The sequence below is a fragment of the Saccopteryx bilineata genome, chromosome 1 (assembly GCF_036850765.1).
Source record: "Saccopteryx bilineata isolate mSacBil1 chromosome 1, mSacBil1_pri_phased_curated, whole genome shotgun sequence".
NCBI lineage: Eukaryota > Metazoa > Chordata > Mammalia > Chiroptera > Emballonuridae > Saccopteryx > Saccopteryx bilineata.
Window position 1 is genome coordinate 126,423,133 of NC_089490.1, and position 14,991 is coordinate 126,438,123.

Consider the following 14,991-nt stretch of genomic DNA (forward strand, 5'->3'; position numbering starts at 1 on the left):
ATGTATATATATATATTAGTAAAGAAGGTTCAAAAGCATTTGTAGATAGACTTATAAAAAAATAAAGACATATCACCCACAGAGAAAGACTGCCAATAAAGGCTAAGGATGTTTTCATTGTGTGTTAAAAAGAAAAAAGGAAAGTCATGCACCTCATTATTAATCATGGCCTATTTTAATTTAAATGCATATGCAACAGTAAATAGGAATAAAAATATGTTCATACACATAGAAGGCAATGACACTTGTAAGTATACATCTAATCTTCAGCGGGTATTTGACTAATACTGTACAGTTTTTTAAAACCAAGATTGGGAAATACGAATGACAAATTCCGGCTTTCCACTTTCAGTAACATCTATTTTACATTTATCTTCTTATCGTTAGGATCTTAATGTTCATTTCCATTTTGGTCCAAGCAATGATGGAGTAAAAAAATCAAGCACTTGCACTTGAACGATATTCAACAATAATTATTCTTTGGCACTTTTCATCTGTGAAATTTTTTTGTGTGAGTTCTACTTTTATTAATTGGTAAAACTGACAAAGATCTCCAAGTGAGCTGGCGCCTGAAGTGAGAATGATTGCCTCATATGTTTTGGTTAATAACTGTACAATGCTTTCATACCAAAACTCTTCCTGTTTGAAGCAGAGAGCAATCTGCAGGAGAGTGTGTAAGATTTTACTTATTCTAATGTGTTTAAGAGACACAAGCCCTGCATTTTCCAAACATCCATTTTTCTCTAATTTTGTGTTCCTCTGGTTCCTATGCGCAAAGTACAAAACTATTATGGTATTACAGAGATAAGTAAGACTTGTTTTCTTCTTTACAACAACCCACTTTCTAGTTGGAGGGATTAAAACAATTATAGGAAGGTAATTAATATGAGGTAAAATGAGGGCAGAAATACAAGAACTCGCATCTGGTCTGTGGCTTTTAAAAAAGAAGCATGCAAGAAATGCATCTAAGAAAGGTTTTAAGAAAGAGATCAAAGGTTCCTAAGTAGAAAGGGGAAAGAGGAAGCCATGAAGAAATCATTCTGCATAGAGAGGGATAGGCATGAAAGTAGTCTGGAGGATGGTAGAGGAAGACAGGACAAGAATTTGGAGCCATACTACATGTCCAAGTGAGGAGTCTGAATAAAGAAGACTGTTATGGGTTCAACTATTTCCAGCAAAAAAGATACATTCAAGACCTAACCCCCAGTACCCATGAATGTGACCTTATTTGGAAATAGGCTCTTTAGAGATGTAATGATTAAGATGAAATCATACTGAATTAAGGCAGGCCCTAATCCAATGAATAGCATCCCGGCGACAAGAGACACACGCACAGGGAGGACATCTGAGGACAGGAGAGGCTGAGCTGATGCAAACCAAGGAAGACCAAGGACTGTGGACAACCAGCAGAAGCTAAGAAGATGCAGGGAAGGATTCCACCCTGGAAACTTTAGAGAGAGCATGGCCCTGCTGACACTGAGATTGGGAACTTCTAGCCCCCAAACTGTGAGAGAGTAAATGGCTGCTATTTTCCAATATCAAGTTTATGGTATTATGTTATGGAAGCCCTTGGAAGCTGTCTTAGGTCTGTTTGGGGGACTGTAACAAAAGATACCATAGAATGAGAGGCTTATAAATCACAGAAATTTATTTCTCACATTTCTGGAGTTTGGAAGTTCAAGATCAAGGCACCAGACATTTACTCTCTGGGGAGGGCTCCTTTCTCACGAGCAGATGTCATATCAATATCAGCTCACTGTAGGGACAAGGGATCTCTCTGCTGTCTGTTTCTTAAAGGCATACATCTCATTCGTGAGGGCTGCACCATCCCAACCTAATCACCTCCCAAAAGCCCCACCTCCAAACGCCAGTACATTACATTGAACACTATGATTCAACACAGGTATCTGGGCGGGAGGGTGAGGAGAGGGCAAACATTCAATCTACAGCAGAAGCTAATACAAATACAAACTATAAGTAATTTTTCTTTTAAGTCTGGCAAGATAAAGTAAGACTTTCTTACCCACTCTTTTTGTTTCTATTAGAAAAGGAATTTGGGGATTTGCGAGAATCCCCAAATGTGCCCATGTGCCCAGAGCTACGCTCAGTACTGTGAGGTCCTTTATAAAGAAAATAGCACAAAGAAGAAATAACCAGTCCTGTAGAATGTTGATGCCAGAATTACTATTCTTTTAGGAGTAGGGTGAAGTCATGTAAAGAAGAAAAGGCTTTTTCACATGAGACATTTTGGCTGTGTGGCCTCAGCAAGAGATGATTCCTCCATGTGTGTGGGGTGGGGGTGGAGTGGGGGAGGGATGCTCACACTCTTAGACACAGAATAAAATCAGCTTTGGGTGCTCCTACCAGAGAAGTGAACATCCTTTCCTTTCTACTTCAGTCAGCAGACAGAGGCTGCTAAAAGTCTGAGGTTAAATCGTAAAGGGCTCTTTTCTCAAAGTGGAGACGATGGTGTTTTCCAGAGGGGGTGAGGACCTCAGAGAGCTGGGGGAGGGGTAGAGCGAGGGGGGCCAGAGCGCAACTGAAGAAGTAGGTCACAGACAGGCTATGGAAAGCAGAGGACCCTGTGGACTCCGCACCCGACAGTGTAATGGACTAGATTAGCTGGAAAAAAAAAAAAACCAAATCTCAGTCTTTCTCAAAAAGTAAATCCTTGTTCTTTTTTTTCCCTTTCCCAGACTTCCCTAGCCAAATACATTCACCCATATTGTCTTGAGCAGAATTTGGATCGAAACTGGATGAAAAGAGAAAGAAACAATGTTCATTTTTCTGGACTTCCCAAAGAGGCTCTTGAGAATCCAAAGGGAAAGCCCGAAAGAAAGGGTGGCCGCCAGGAAAGGGGTGATGAGCAGGACAGAGGGGGGAGGGGGCGGGCACTGTTGTGAGGAGCAGTGCTAGGCAGGCGTGGGAAAGATGACAGGCAACTTCTGGGCACCCTGCAAGGCAACTATGGAGGATCTGTGGGCCAATGGACTACAGAACAACAGACCCCCCCCCCCAAGGAAAATGAGACCGCAAACTGTTTCTCTCTTCTGAGCCACAGATGCAGGGCCTGAGGGATGTCAAGAACTGGTCCCTTCCCTGCCTCCACAGGACAGAGGAGAGACCCTAGAATGCCAGCATGGCCCTCCACTACAGATTCTCCATTCAAGGAGTTTCAGAGAGCTTTTCTCAATAATCCTTAGAGGTCAGTTTATTGTTTCCATTAAAATGGTAGTTAAACTAAGAGACAAAGATATGTGCAAAATGACAAGAAATTCACCAAAATTTAAAATAAAACTAATTTTCAGATAATCTAGACCAGGGGTCCCCAAACTTCGGCCCGCGGGCCACATGCGGCCCCCTGAGGCCATTTATCCAGCCCCCACGCACTTCCGGAAGGGGCGCCTCTTTCATTGGTGGTCAGTGAGAGGAGCATAGTTCCCATTGAAATACTGGTTAATTTGTTGATTTAAATTTACTTGTTCTTTATTTTAAATATTGTATTTGTTTCCATTTTGTTTTTTTACTTTAAAATAACATATGTGCAGTGTGCATAGGGATTTGTTCATAGTTTTTTTTATAGTCCGGCCCTCCAATGGTCTGAGGGACAGTAAACTGGCCCCCTGTGTAAAAAGTTTGGGGACCCCTGATCTAGACTGTTGTCCATTAGGGTCTGTCTGAAATTATGGTAAATCAATAAAAGACCTTTAGTGATTATAATAAATGTTTTACAGCTCAACTCCTGCAGCAGAGCAAAGTAGTAGAGAAAAAAGCCACAGTAAATGGCAAGAAACAATCTATATTTAAATGATTTAAGGTACTAAGTTATCTTTATACTATATAGTTTTGACATAAAGCATCATTAAAGCATCGTGATGAAGAATCTATAGTAGCTTTTCTACTGATTTCTCATATTCATCATAATAGGAAAGGTCACAAACTGTGGTCCCTGGGCCAGCTGCGTCAGCATCATCTGGGAGTTTGTTACAAATAAAAATTCTTGGGCTCATCTTGGACCTTCAGAATCAGAAACTCTGGATGTAGGAATTGTTTTCATAAGCCCTGCAGGGGATTACAAGCTTGCTGCCACTGTGAACCACTGTCCTAATAGATTTTATCAGCAGGAACCATTTAGATTCTTGACAGGAAATCCATTTTTTTTAATCTAAAATTAAACATAAAGGAAGCAATTGCTTTTAAGGTAGTGTTTTCTTTTACAACTTACAGGAAAAACATAAACATTCAGAAGACACTCTTTTCCCCCCTTTTTGTTGAATTAATTGGGGTGACACTGGTTAACAAAAATATATATTCAGACACTCTTTTTTTTTTTTTTTTGTATTTTTCTGAAGTTGGAAACGGGGAGAGACAGTCAGACAGACTCCCGACCAGGATCCACCCGGCACTGCCCACCAGGGGGCAACGCTCTGCCCACCAGGGGGTGATGCTCTGCCCCTCCGGGGCGTCGCTCTGTATCGACCAGAGCCACTCCAGCACCTGGGGCAGAGGCCAAGGAGCCATCCCCAGCGCCCAGGCCATCTTTGCTCCAGTGGAGCCTCGCTGAGGGAGGGGAAGAGAGAGACAGAGAGGAAGGAGAGGGGGAGGGGTGGAGAAGCAGATGGATGCTTCTCCTGTGTGCCCTGGCCGGGAATCGAACCCGGGACTTCTGCATGCCAGGCCGACGCTCCACCACTGAGCCAACCGGCCAGGGCCTATTCAGACACTCTTAATAACAATAAATACTTCACTAAATTTTTCAAAAAAATTAAAATTGGAATCAGAAATAAAAAATATTTATTTTTTAAAAACTGGTCATTTGTCACTAATAGCTTTCAATTTCTGAGTTTACTTTTGTTTCTTTAAAATAGATTTCTGTACTAAAATCCCATTCAAGTAGTAAATAAAATTAGTTTACGCCTGACCAGGCAGTGGCACAGTGGATAGAGCTTCGGACTGGGATGCAGAGGACTCAGGTTCAAAATCTCGAGGTTGCTGGCTGGAATGAGGGCTCACTAGCTTAAGTGCGAGGCTACTGGCTTGAGCGTGGGATCACAGACATGAACTGGTCGCTGGCTGGAAGCCCAAGGTTGCTGGCCTGAGCCCAAGGTTGTTGGCTTGTTGATCAAAACCCATCTGAGAAAGCAATCAATGATCAGCTAAGGAGCCGTAACCAAGAATTGATGCTTCTCATCTCTCTCCTTTACTGTCTGTCCCTGTTTGTCCCTCTCTCTTACTCTCACTTACTTGTCCCTCTCTCTTACTCGTGTCTGTCAATAAAAAAATATTAGTTTACAAGGAGGTTTACATAATTATATAATGAATATATTAGTTTATGTTTATTTTATGAAAAAATAGATGAATAAAAATTATCTTTTAAAACATGCTTATTCAGCCTGACCAAGCAGTGGCACAGTAGATAGAGCGTTGTACTGGGACACGGAGGACCCTGGTTTGAAACCCTGAGGTCACTGGCTTAAGCACGGACTCATCTGGCTTGAGTACAAGCTCACCAGCTTGAGTGCGGGGTCACTGGCTTGAGCATGGGATCATAGACATGATCCCATGGTCGCTAGTTTGAGCCCAAAAGTCTCTGACTTGAGCCCAAGCAAGGTTGCTGGCTTGAGCAAGGGGTCACTTGCTCTGCTGTACCCCCCAAGTCAAGGCACATATGAGAACGCAATCAATGAACAACTAAGGAGCTGCAATCAAAAACTGATGTTTCTCATCTCTCTCCCTTCCTGTCTGTCTGTCCCTCTCTCTGTCAGAAAAACCACAACCATGCTTACTCACTACAATTATTTAAGTCAAATTTATTGTTTACTACCATTTTTTTTAACTAAAACAGGTCATACTGTTACCTACTTCAATACACCAGAAGCTACATTTATGAGCATTTTACTAAGAATGTATAATTTTAGAGGAACATACTTGTCATTTTATATTTTTCATGCAAAATTTAATGACATGATGCTTAAGTGCTTCTGATGTCAATGTAAGAATATACATCTATATTTTCTGAGTGACTAAACCTATGTAAAAATGTATTTTATGTAAGTAGGATTTATCTGAAATAAGTATTACACAAAAATAGTCTATATTAATTATTGTTGCAGTATTCTATTCAAAACAAATAAAATATTTCAAGATGAGAAGCAAGAAGAGAAACATTCTACATGTTTAGTGGGGTTATCCAAAATACAAGTAGCCCTAATAAGAAAAAGAAGGTAGCAACTAATTTCTGGAAAACACCAAAATGAGGTACACATACTTGGAATGAATGGCTTTATTTTGTAGAACTAATGGAAGATAGACATTTTTTCAGACCCTATTTATTTCTGGTATAAATAAGAGAAGTATTTGAAACTTCTAGGTCTCACTATTCCCATAAAGGAAGTACCAAATTTCTTCAGACCCAGAGATGAGAAAATATCACTTCAGTTGCTTGCTCATGCATCTAGAAATGAATTTGCTGGGTATTTACCATAATGTCCCCTCCCTGGAGATTTTTCAAATGTGGTTTGGGAAACACTAGCAGCACAAGAATCTTCCATAATAACTAAAATATTATGATGTGTATGTGAATTATTATGTATTTGATTTTAATGTATCTCCCTTACCTAGAATGTAAACCCTAGGAAGACAGGATTTTCCTTTTGTCACTGTTGTGCCCCATGCATCTAGAACAGCGTTTAGCACAGAATACCTCCTTAATAAATATTTATTGAATGTATGAATGGAAGGATGAAAGAATAGTGGTATGAATGGCATAGAGTGTTTCTGTTTGTTCAATTTTTAATTAACTTTCCAAAAGAGATCGAGTTTTAGAAACTGCCGAATTATAATTTGTAAATGTGAAAGTTGTTTTAATTTCTGGAATAAAATAATTAGTCATTCACTTAAACATCAAGAAATTAGGAATTATAGCATTGCTTATCGCTTCAAAAGCATTCTGATTCTTTCATTGTTTCCAGTGATTCTTTTTTTTTTTTTTACTCCCCAAGGGCAACAAGGTAAAAAATGCCATCTTTCTGAGGCCTTTGACCATATTAAAATAGGTCTTGAGGTTAACTGGAAAGACTTGAGTCCTTGTTCTCAAAGTAATCGCCTAGAGTGAGTGAGTGGGCTTATCCCAAATGAGGGCCTGTCTTTGGTTCTGTCACTGACCTTTCATGGGAACACGTACAAATCCTGACCTTTCCATGTCTAATTTATCTAGCTGTGAAATAACAATAATACCTACAATACTCTATCAGAGAGACTTGCTGGAGGAGCTGTGCTCCTTAAGTTTCTGAACCACCCGGGTTTAGTGAAGAGTATCCTGTTACTATTCTACTCTCTTCCATGATGTACTTATTCTAAGAATGAGTCAATCACTTTTCTGTTGCTATGGTCTTGACAAAGCTGCTTTAAAGTGGGTTAATTAAAGGCTTGGGTTTATCAGAATCATTGATACGTAAAGACACATGTAGCCCCATGTTCATAGCAGCACTGTTCACAGTGGCCAAGACATGGAAACAACCAAAAAGCCCTTCAATAGAAGACTGGATAAAGAAGATGTGGCACATATACACTATGGAATACTACTCAGCCATAAGAAATGATGACATTAGATCATTTACAGCAAAATGGTGGGATCTTGATAACATTATACGGAGTGAAATAAGTAAATCAGAAAAAAACAAGAACTACATGATTCCATACATTGGTGGAACATAAAAACGAGACTAAGAGACATGGACAAGAGTGTGGTGGTTACCAGGGGTAGGGGGAGGGAGGACGCAGGAGGGAGGGAGGGAGAGAGTTAGGGGGAGGGGGAGGGGCACAGAGAAAACTAGATAGAGGGTGACGGAGGACAATCTGACTCTGGGCGAGGGGTATGCAACATAATTTAATGACAAGATAACCTAGACATGTTTTCTTTGAATATATGCACCCTGAATTATTAATGTCATCCCATTAACATTAATAAAAACTTATAAAAAAAAAAAGGCTTGGGTTTATAATGATGATTTCCACAATAGTTCTCACACTGCCAGTGTGCTCAGGGATCCCACCTGAAGTGTACAAATTAGCCAGATAAAAAATCAGGGGTGAAATATGGGGAATTTAGAAGAAGTGCTATGAAGGCCCTGGCCGGTTGGCTCAGTGGTAGAGCATCGGCCTCGCGTGTGGGAGTCCCGGGTTCGATTCCCGGCCAGGGCACACAGGAGAAGCGCCCACCTGCTTCTCCACCCCTCCCCCTCTCCTTCCTCTCTGTCTCTCTCTTCCCCTCCAGCAGCCAAGGCTCCACTGGAGCAAAGTTTTCCCGGGCGCTGAGGATGGCTCTGTGGCCTCTGCCTCAGGTGCTAGAATGGCTCTGGTTGCGGCAGAGCGATGCCCAGATGGGCAGAGCATCGCCCCCTGGTGGGCATGCCGGGTGGATCCCGGTCGGGCGCATGCGGGAGTCTGTCTGCCTCCCTGTTTCCAACTTAAGAAAAATACAAAAAAAAAAAAAAAAAAAAGAAGTGCTATGAGATAATTTTCAGGAACTTGAAGCTTAATTGCTTAAAAGCATTTCAACCCCAGGTTGCAGCTTTCCATTTCTGAGTTACATCAGACTGAGAAGTATCATGCTAGTGCTATCTTATCAACAGCTGCTTTAAAAAGGACCAGCTTTTGTTGGAAGGAATTTCAAAAGTGAGAGAATTACTGCTCAAGTGAACTTCTGCATTTCAAAGGCAAACCCAATAAAGGAGGAAATGAGGATTCAGATCAAGTGAATCAAACTGAAAAGAGACAAAGAACTTCAAATATGTATTTTGCTATTTGTTCATTTGGTGACATCTAACACCCTTTTAAATGTTATCTGGTCAGTCAGAAGTTAAATTACCCAGGTTGCACATGAAAAGACAAAGGAAAGGCCATGAAGAAGGGGGGAAAAATTGAAAGACAAAGTCATTTAAAAAACTTAATTCTTCTTTCTTAAAAAAATATATTGCTAACTGATGGAGAAGACATTTAAGGATACAGGTATTAAATACAAATATAGATACTTAAGTTATAAGGAGAATTTTTTTGTTGTTTTATATTGGCATAAGTGTATCTTTATCTTATTTTCACAGACTTTATGGATCTGACAATATTGTTTCCTTTATCAATAATTCACCATACAGGCCCTGGCTGCTGCTTGGCTCAGTAGATAGTGCATCATACTGGTGTATGGACGTCCTGGGGTCCATTCCTGATCAGGGCACACAAGAGAAGCTACCGTCTACTTCTCTCCCAAGCTCTCTTTCCCTCTGGCAGCCAGCGGCTTTACTGGCCTGGAGATGAGGATGGCTCTGCTGGTTCAAGCATCAGCCCCAGGCAGGGGTAGGGGTCGATCCCTTCAGGCACATGCAGGAGTCTCTCTATCTTTCCTCCTCAGGCAACCTTGAGCTAAATACAATGATTAGTGTATTTCGTGTATGTTCATTCTAAAGTACTTAATGATAAGCTTCTTCTTTGGTGTGTGCCCAGTGATTCTTCAGGGATTGGTTTAATAACAGTGAACAAAACGCACAGACCTCCTGTCCTTCCAGAGCTGACTTTCTGCTGGTGGGCAACACAAAAATCAACAAACATATGGTCTATCGAAATGGGAAAGTGCTAAAAAGAAAAGAAAGCAGAAGATGGGAGTGATAGCACTAGGTCAATGGAGACTGTCATTTTAAATCAAATGGTCAGAGATGTTTAAGGAGAAACTTAAAAAGCAGGAGAAACAGCAAACTCAGGTCACAGTTCTTGGCTCCAGAGCAGAGCCGTGAGATGAGGGTGGCTTGCGCAGGTAAGGAGGAAGGTGACCGGAGGGGGGGGGAGAGAGGGAGCAGAGGAACCCAGTCATATTGGAAGGTTTCAGAAGCCAATGCCAAGATTTGACCGTTGCTTAGAAACTCAGAAGTATTAGAAGGGTTTGAGCAGAGAGGTAACATAATCTATCTTACATTTTTAAGGTCTGGTGCAGCCGCTGGGCTGGAGAAGACACTAGGAATGCACGGGTGAACGGAGAACAGTCAGCTCCTATTGCAATACTCCAGGTGAGAGAGATAGTGGTGGTTCAGGACCAGGTGGGAGAAGTATGCAGGCGGATTCTGGAACATTTTGTGCCAGAAAAGGGATGATGATGGAGATGGCTAGAGAGTAGGATTATACAGTGGTTAGCATCAGAGGCTCTAGACAAACCTGGGTTCAAATCACTTCTATCCTACTTGTTAACAGAGCCACCATGGGCAAGAAACTTAGCTCGCTCAGCGTCACTTCTGTCCCCTACAACATGAGGTTCATACCAGTGCTTTATTAATTTTAATCTCAATGAGTTATTGTGATGATGAAATGAGACACAGCACCTGAGACAAAAGTAAGTGCTTGATAAATGAGCCAAAATAATAAAACAATAAAAACAAATCGGGAATACAATCATAAAATGTCTCCTAAACCATGTCAGTGAGCATGCACTCTGTTCTATTATAAACTATCGACATGGTTAGTGAGGAAATAGACATGACCAAATAGTTGGCGTTTTAAAATAATCCCTCTGATTTCCCTGTGGAAAGTGGATTGAAAAGGGCCTCAAAGAGAAGCAAAGAGACAGGAGGCTGCTGCCATGGTCCAGGCAAGAGCTGATGATGGCAGAGAAGGGCACCGACAGGAAGAGCGAGAGACGGCAGAGGAGAGAGCTGCCGGACGTGCTGTCCGGGGATGGAGTCAAGATGAATGTCAGCTTTTTAGCTCGGTAACTGTTAGGAACCCTGCCACTCACCGAGAAAGGGAGCTCAGAGGAATTCCAGGGAGGGCATGTGACCATCTCATGACTAAGTTTCCCTGCACCATGCCACACTCACACTGCAGCCCACAGGAAGGGGCGCCGTCAGGGCCATGGAGGGAGGCTGGGCGGGGCCTGGCTGCCCGTCACCACCTCTCTCCTAAAAGCGCTGATCTTTTTTTTTTTTTTTTAATAGCTACTAGCCACAGGCAGCACTTTATTTTATTTTATTTTTTAAGGCTTTATTTATTCAATTTTCAGAGAGAGAGAGAGAGACAGACAGACAGACAGACAAGGGGGAGGAGCAGGAAGCATCAACTCCCTTATGTGCCTTGACCAGGCAAGCCCAGGGTTTCGAACCGGCGACCTCAGTGTTCCAAATCGACACTTTATCACACTGCGCTACCACAGGTCAGGCTGATCTTTTCTTGATATGGATTTTATTTATTACTTTGGAAAATTTCTCCCTTACTTTGTGTCCATGTTGAACATGTGGGAGTGATCAATTTTCAAACAAGTTACATATGAGACACTTTAGGAATCAGTGATATAGTCAATAAAATAGAAGGTGATAGAGGGGAACAATTTCAAGGAAAACTTGCCCAGGGAAATATTTTTTTGTTAAAGTCTATAGACATGTGTTCATTTACTCCTTTTGGAATTCATTTGTGAACCTTCTTGCAGCACCCACTTAAGATCTGAGCACAAACGCTGTCTGAATGCGAGCCAGCCCGACCCTAATGAGCTTCAGGGAAGTGGATGTGCCTCTGCTTCCTGCTTCTGTCTCAGCCATCTGAGCGTGAAGGCTTCCTGCAGCTCCCAAACCCACTGACATTTAATTAGCACCATCGCTGTGATCCCACACAGCACGCCCTACCAGATGAGACCCACAAAGCTCCACGCAGAGTGGGTACAAGCTAAAATAAATCTCCTGTCTGGCAGATAAAGATCTGCTTTTGCAAACTGGAACCTGTGAGTAGATCCTATTAGCCATTTGCAGGTACTGCTTTTCAGGAATGCCGCTGTGCTAAGAGGAAAGCAAATATAAATAGAAGGAGCCCGAGAAATGTTAGAGGATGCACATTTTAAAACACACACACACACCACACACCACACACACACCACACACACACACACACACACACACACCATTTCTTCTGGAAACCAACTGCCATGGATTGAGGGTATACAGTTGCTAAGAGTGACAGCGAGACAATTTGAGTTGTAATGACACCAAGTGTCTGTCTCATTCTCCCTCCCCTCCAGACTTCAGCATTGATGTTTCACTTTCATACTGCTTAAGATCAGGATCAGACGAGGATACTTTGGCTGCTTGGAATCATTGCTTCTTGATCTGATGTAATTTGGGAGTATGTCTACTGCTCAGGTAGTAATCCCACAGCCTCCTCTGTTTTGGGCCCATCACTCAATATGGAGTGCTCTTGGTAAGACCGCTGGTGACCTGCCAAGCACCAAATCCTGGGTTCCAGTTTATGGCTGCATCCTGAGCACTGAGCTTTGGGACCACTGTCCCCAGTCTTCATCCTGAGTATCTCTCTTAGCTCAGGCTCATGCCCCATTCCTAAGATTTCTCATTCTGCACCGTCTCTGTAGGTTTTTCTTCCTTCACTTTTCCTCTAATAGTGGTATCACTCAGGGTTCCATTCTCAATCTTTTACTCTTCCATTCCAGTTCTTTCCCTGAGAAATCTCATCACACTCACAATCCCTAATAGCATCGACATACTAACGTCTCTGTCCATCGATGTTCCAAGCCTGGCGCTCTTTCCTGAGAATTATGTATATATAATCAACCGCATGTTGTCCACTTTCAACCAGAGGTCCTGTAAATTCCTCAAACTCCAAATGACTAGAACCAAGCTCTTCTCTCCTAAGCCCACCTGCATGCCTCTTCTATCTCCAGTCTTGTGAAGTAGGTGGCCAGCTACCCACCCACCATCTCTATACTTGAGGGTTATCCAAGACTCTTCCATCATCCTCACTCTCCCCACACCAGTCCCAGTCATTCATTCAGCTACAGATGCGGTGGTTCTTGGACTTCAGCAAAGGGCATTGGTGATAGCTTTTAATTGCTCCTGGATAAAGGCCAAAATCCTTAGCAAGGTCTATATGCCCTCTTGACCTGACCCTACCAGCATCCTCAGCCTCATCTCTAGTCACTTCTTCCTTGTGCCATTCCAGCTCCCCTTTCTTATTTGGTTTTATTAGAAACTTGACACAGAAAGCAATTTGAGGCTCCAGGTTCTCACACTGCCTCTGGGGTCAAGAAATACATGCCCAGGCAGGGAGAATTATGGCTTTTAGTCATTAGTTTTTGTATGAGGTGTTTTTTAAAAGAGATTTTCCTGTTGATAAATAGCAGATATCAATTCCTTTAATTTCTGAGAAGTGGGGGTTCACAGATATGCAAGTGAGGTGATACTCAGATCGTCTTGATAGCAGGAAGGTGGAAAGTACAACAGGAGATGGAAGGGAAGGGAACAAGAAGAGGCTCTATGGAGGTCAGGTAATCAGACTCTCAGACAGCTAGGAAGCTGAGGAGAGCAAAAGCCTGAAGTGGCTTTTTTGAAAGTGTGGCCTACAGACAACTTGAAGGAAAACATCCAGATGGTACGGTAAAAAGCAATTTGGGGCTCTGCCCCAGACCTATCCAATCACATAAAGTCTAGGAATTTCATGCACACTACAATTTGAGAACCACTCTTTTTTACCTCAACTTTAATACACAGTGTTTCCAAAGTTGTATATCAGAGGTAAGCAGACTGTTTTTCCTCAGCTAAGTTTCTTTAGTTTGCCCTCTGACCTAGACCCTTACATCTGTCACATACTCCTGTTTTGTATTTCATTCATTCATACTCTCAGTCTAAGAAATGAACATGTGCCTGCCCTGTCAATTGGTTAATCAATTCTCATTTCTGTTCAGGCTTCCAGTTTTCACATACTAAATTCACAGAATCACAGCAATGGAAAGAAAGAGCCTCTAATGCATTCTTTTATCCAGGCAGAAATGCCATGTGTGTGTGTGTGTGTGTGTGTGTGTATTACACTCATATACAAAGTGAACTGAACAGTAGAAATAAAAACACAAAAAATACTTAAAATAGATGACCTATCAATTCTTACTCATAAGGATATTTCGAATGTGGGAAATTATGGCTGTTGAAGATTATAAAAGCTATCAAAAGCACAGTTTGACAAACCACAGCTTGTGGGTCAAATCTGGCCTGCCATCTGTTTTTTTTTAATAGATTCATTTTAACAGAGTCATGTTCATTTGTTTAGGTATTGTCTGTAGGGTTTTCTGCACTAGAATGGTAAATTAATTATTTGCAACAGAGACAATATAACCAGAAAAGCCTAAAATATTTACTATGTGGCCTTTTGCAAAAAGTTTGTAAACCTCTTATAAAAGAAACACAAACTTACAAATAGTTTGCAGATTTCATAAAAGTGACAAAGATGTTAGATAATACATACATATGTAACATGCATACATACATAAATTTCTAGATCTTTTGAACCAACCAATATTATACCTCTAAAACTGTTATTATTTCATTGATAATATAAATTCCAACAAGGGACTTTCCAGAACTTTCCCCTTCTATACAATTTCACATAACTACTTGGTTGTGATGTAGAAGGGGGATTTTTTTGGTCTGGCAAAGAAGAACTATTTCCTTTTCTAAAACTTAACCTTTGAGTCAACAGTTTATTTTCCAGCAGTATTTTGTTACAATTGTCTTTCACCTTCCTATGCCTCTGCTGTAAGTAATTCTGCAACTCAAAATGCACCAACAGCCACAAGACACAAAAGCTGAGCAAGCTCATTGTGTTACCTGTGAGACTTACGGACCTACAGGAATCTCTCAGCTATTAAATAAGAAAAATTTTTTTTCATATACCACCTTATTATTGTACCACTGGATTCATTGACTAAGGTTATTAGTTGGATTTCTTTGTCCCTCCATCCCACCCCATATTTCTACAATGTGTATTCAGGATAGGGTGTTAACTTTTCTTCATTTATATTTGAGCTAGGAACACAGGTTAATCAATAAACATGGTCAGATTCATGGAAGAACACACATACTCCGAGGTGCATATATCCAGGATATTACTTAATGCTTTGATATAAGTGTTTTTATATTGGTTTGCAAGTTTACTAATTATACAGTGTGTCCGTAAAGT

At 41.3% G+C, this 14,991-nt stretch overlaps 1 protein-coding gene and 1 non-coding gene across 6 annotated transcripts in view; one reads left to right on the top strand and one right to left on the bottom strand.

The window, feature by feature from the left end:
- ITPR2 (inositol 1,4,5-trisphosphate receptor type 2) overlaps positions 1-14,991 on the bottom strand; it is a 525,086-nt gene that overhangs the window by 109,033 nt on the left and 401,062 nt on the right. The gene's annotated exons all lie outside the window — the stretch shown is intronic.
- On the top strand, positions 8,127-8,202 carry TRNAA-CGC (transfer RNA alanine (anticodon CGC)). Its single transcript has one exon. It is a non-coding gene; the product is annotated as a tRNA-Ala (tRNA).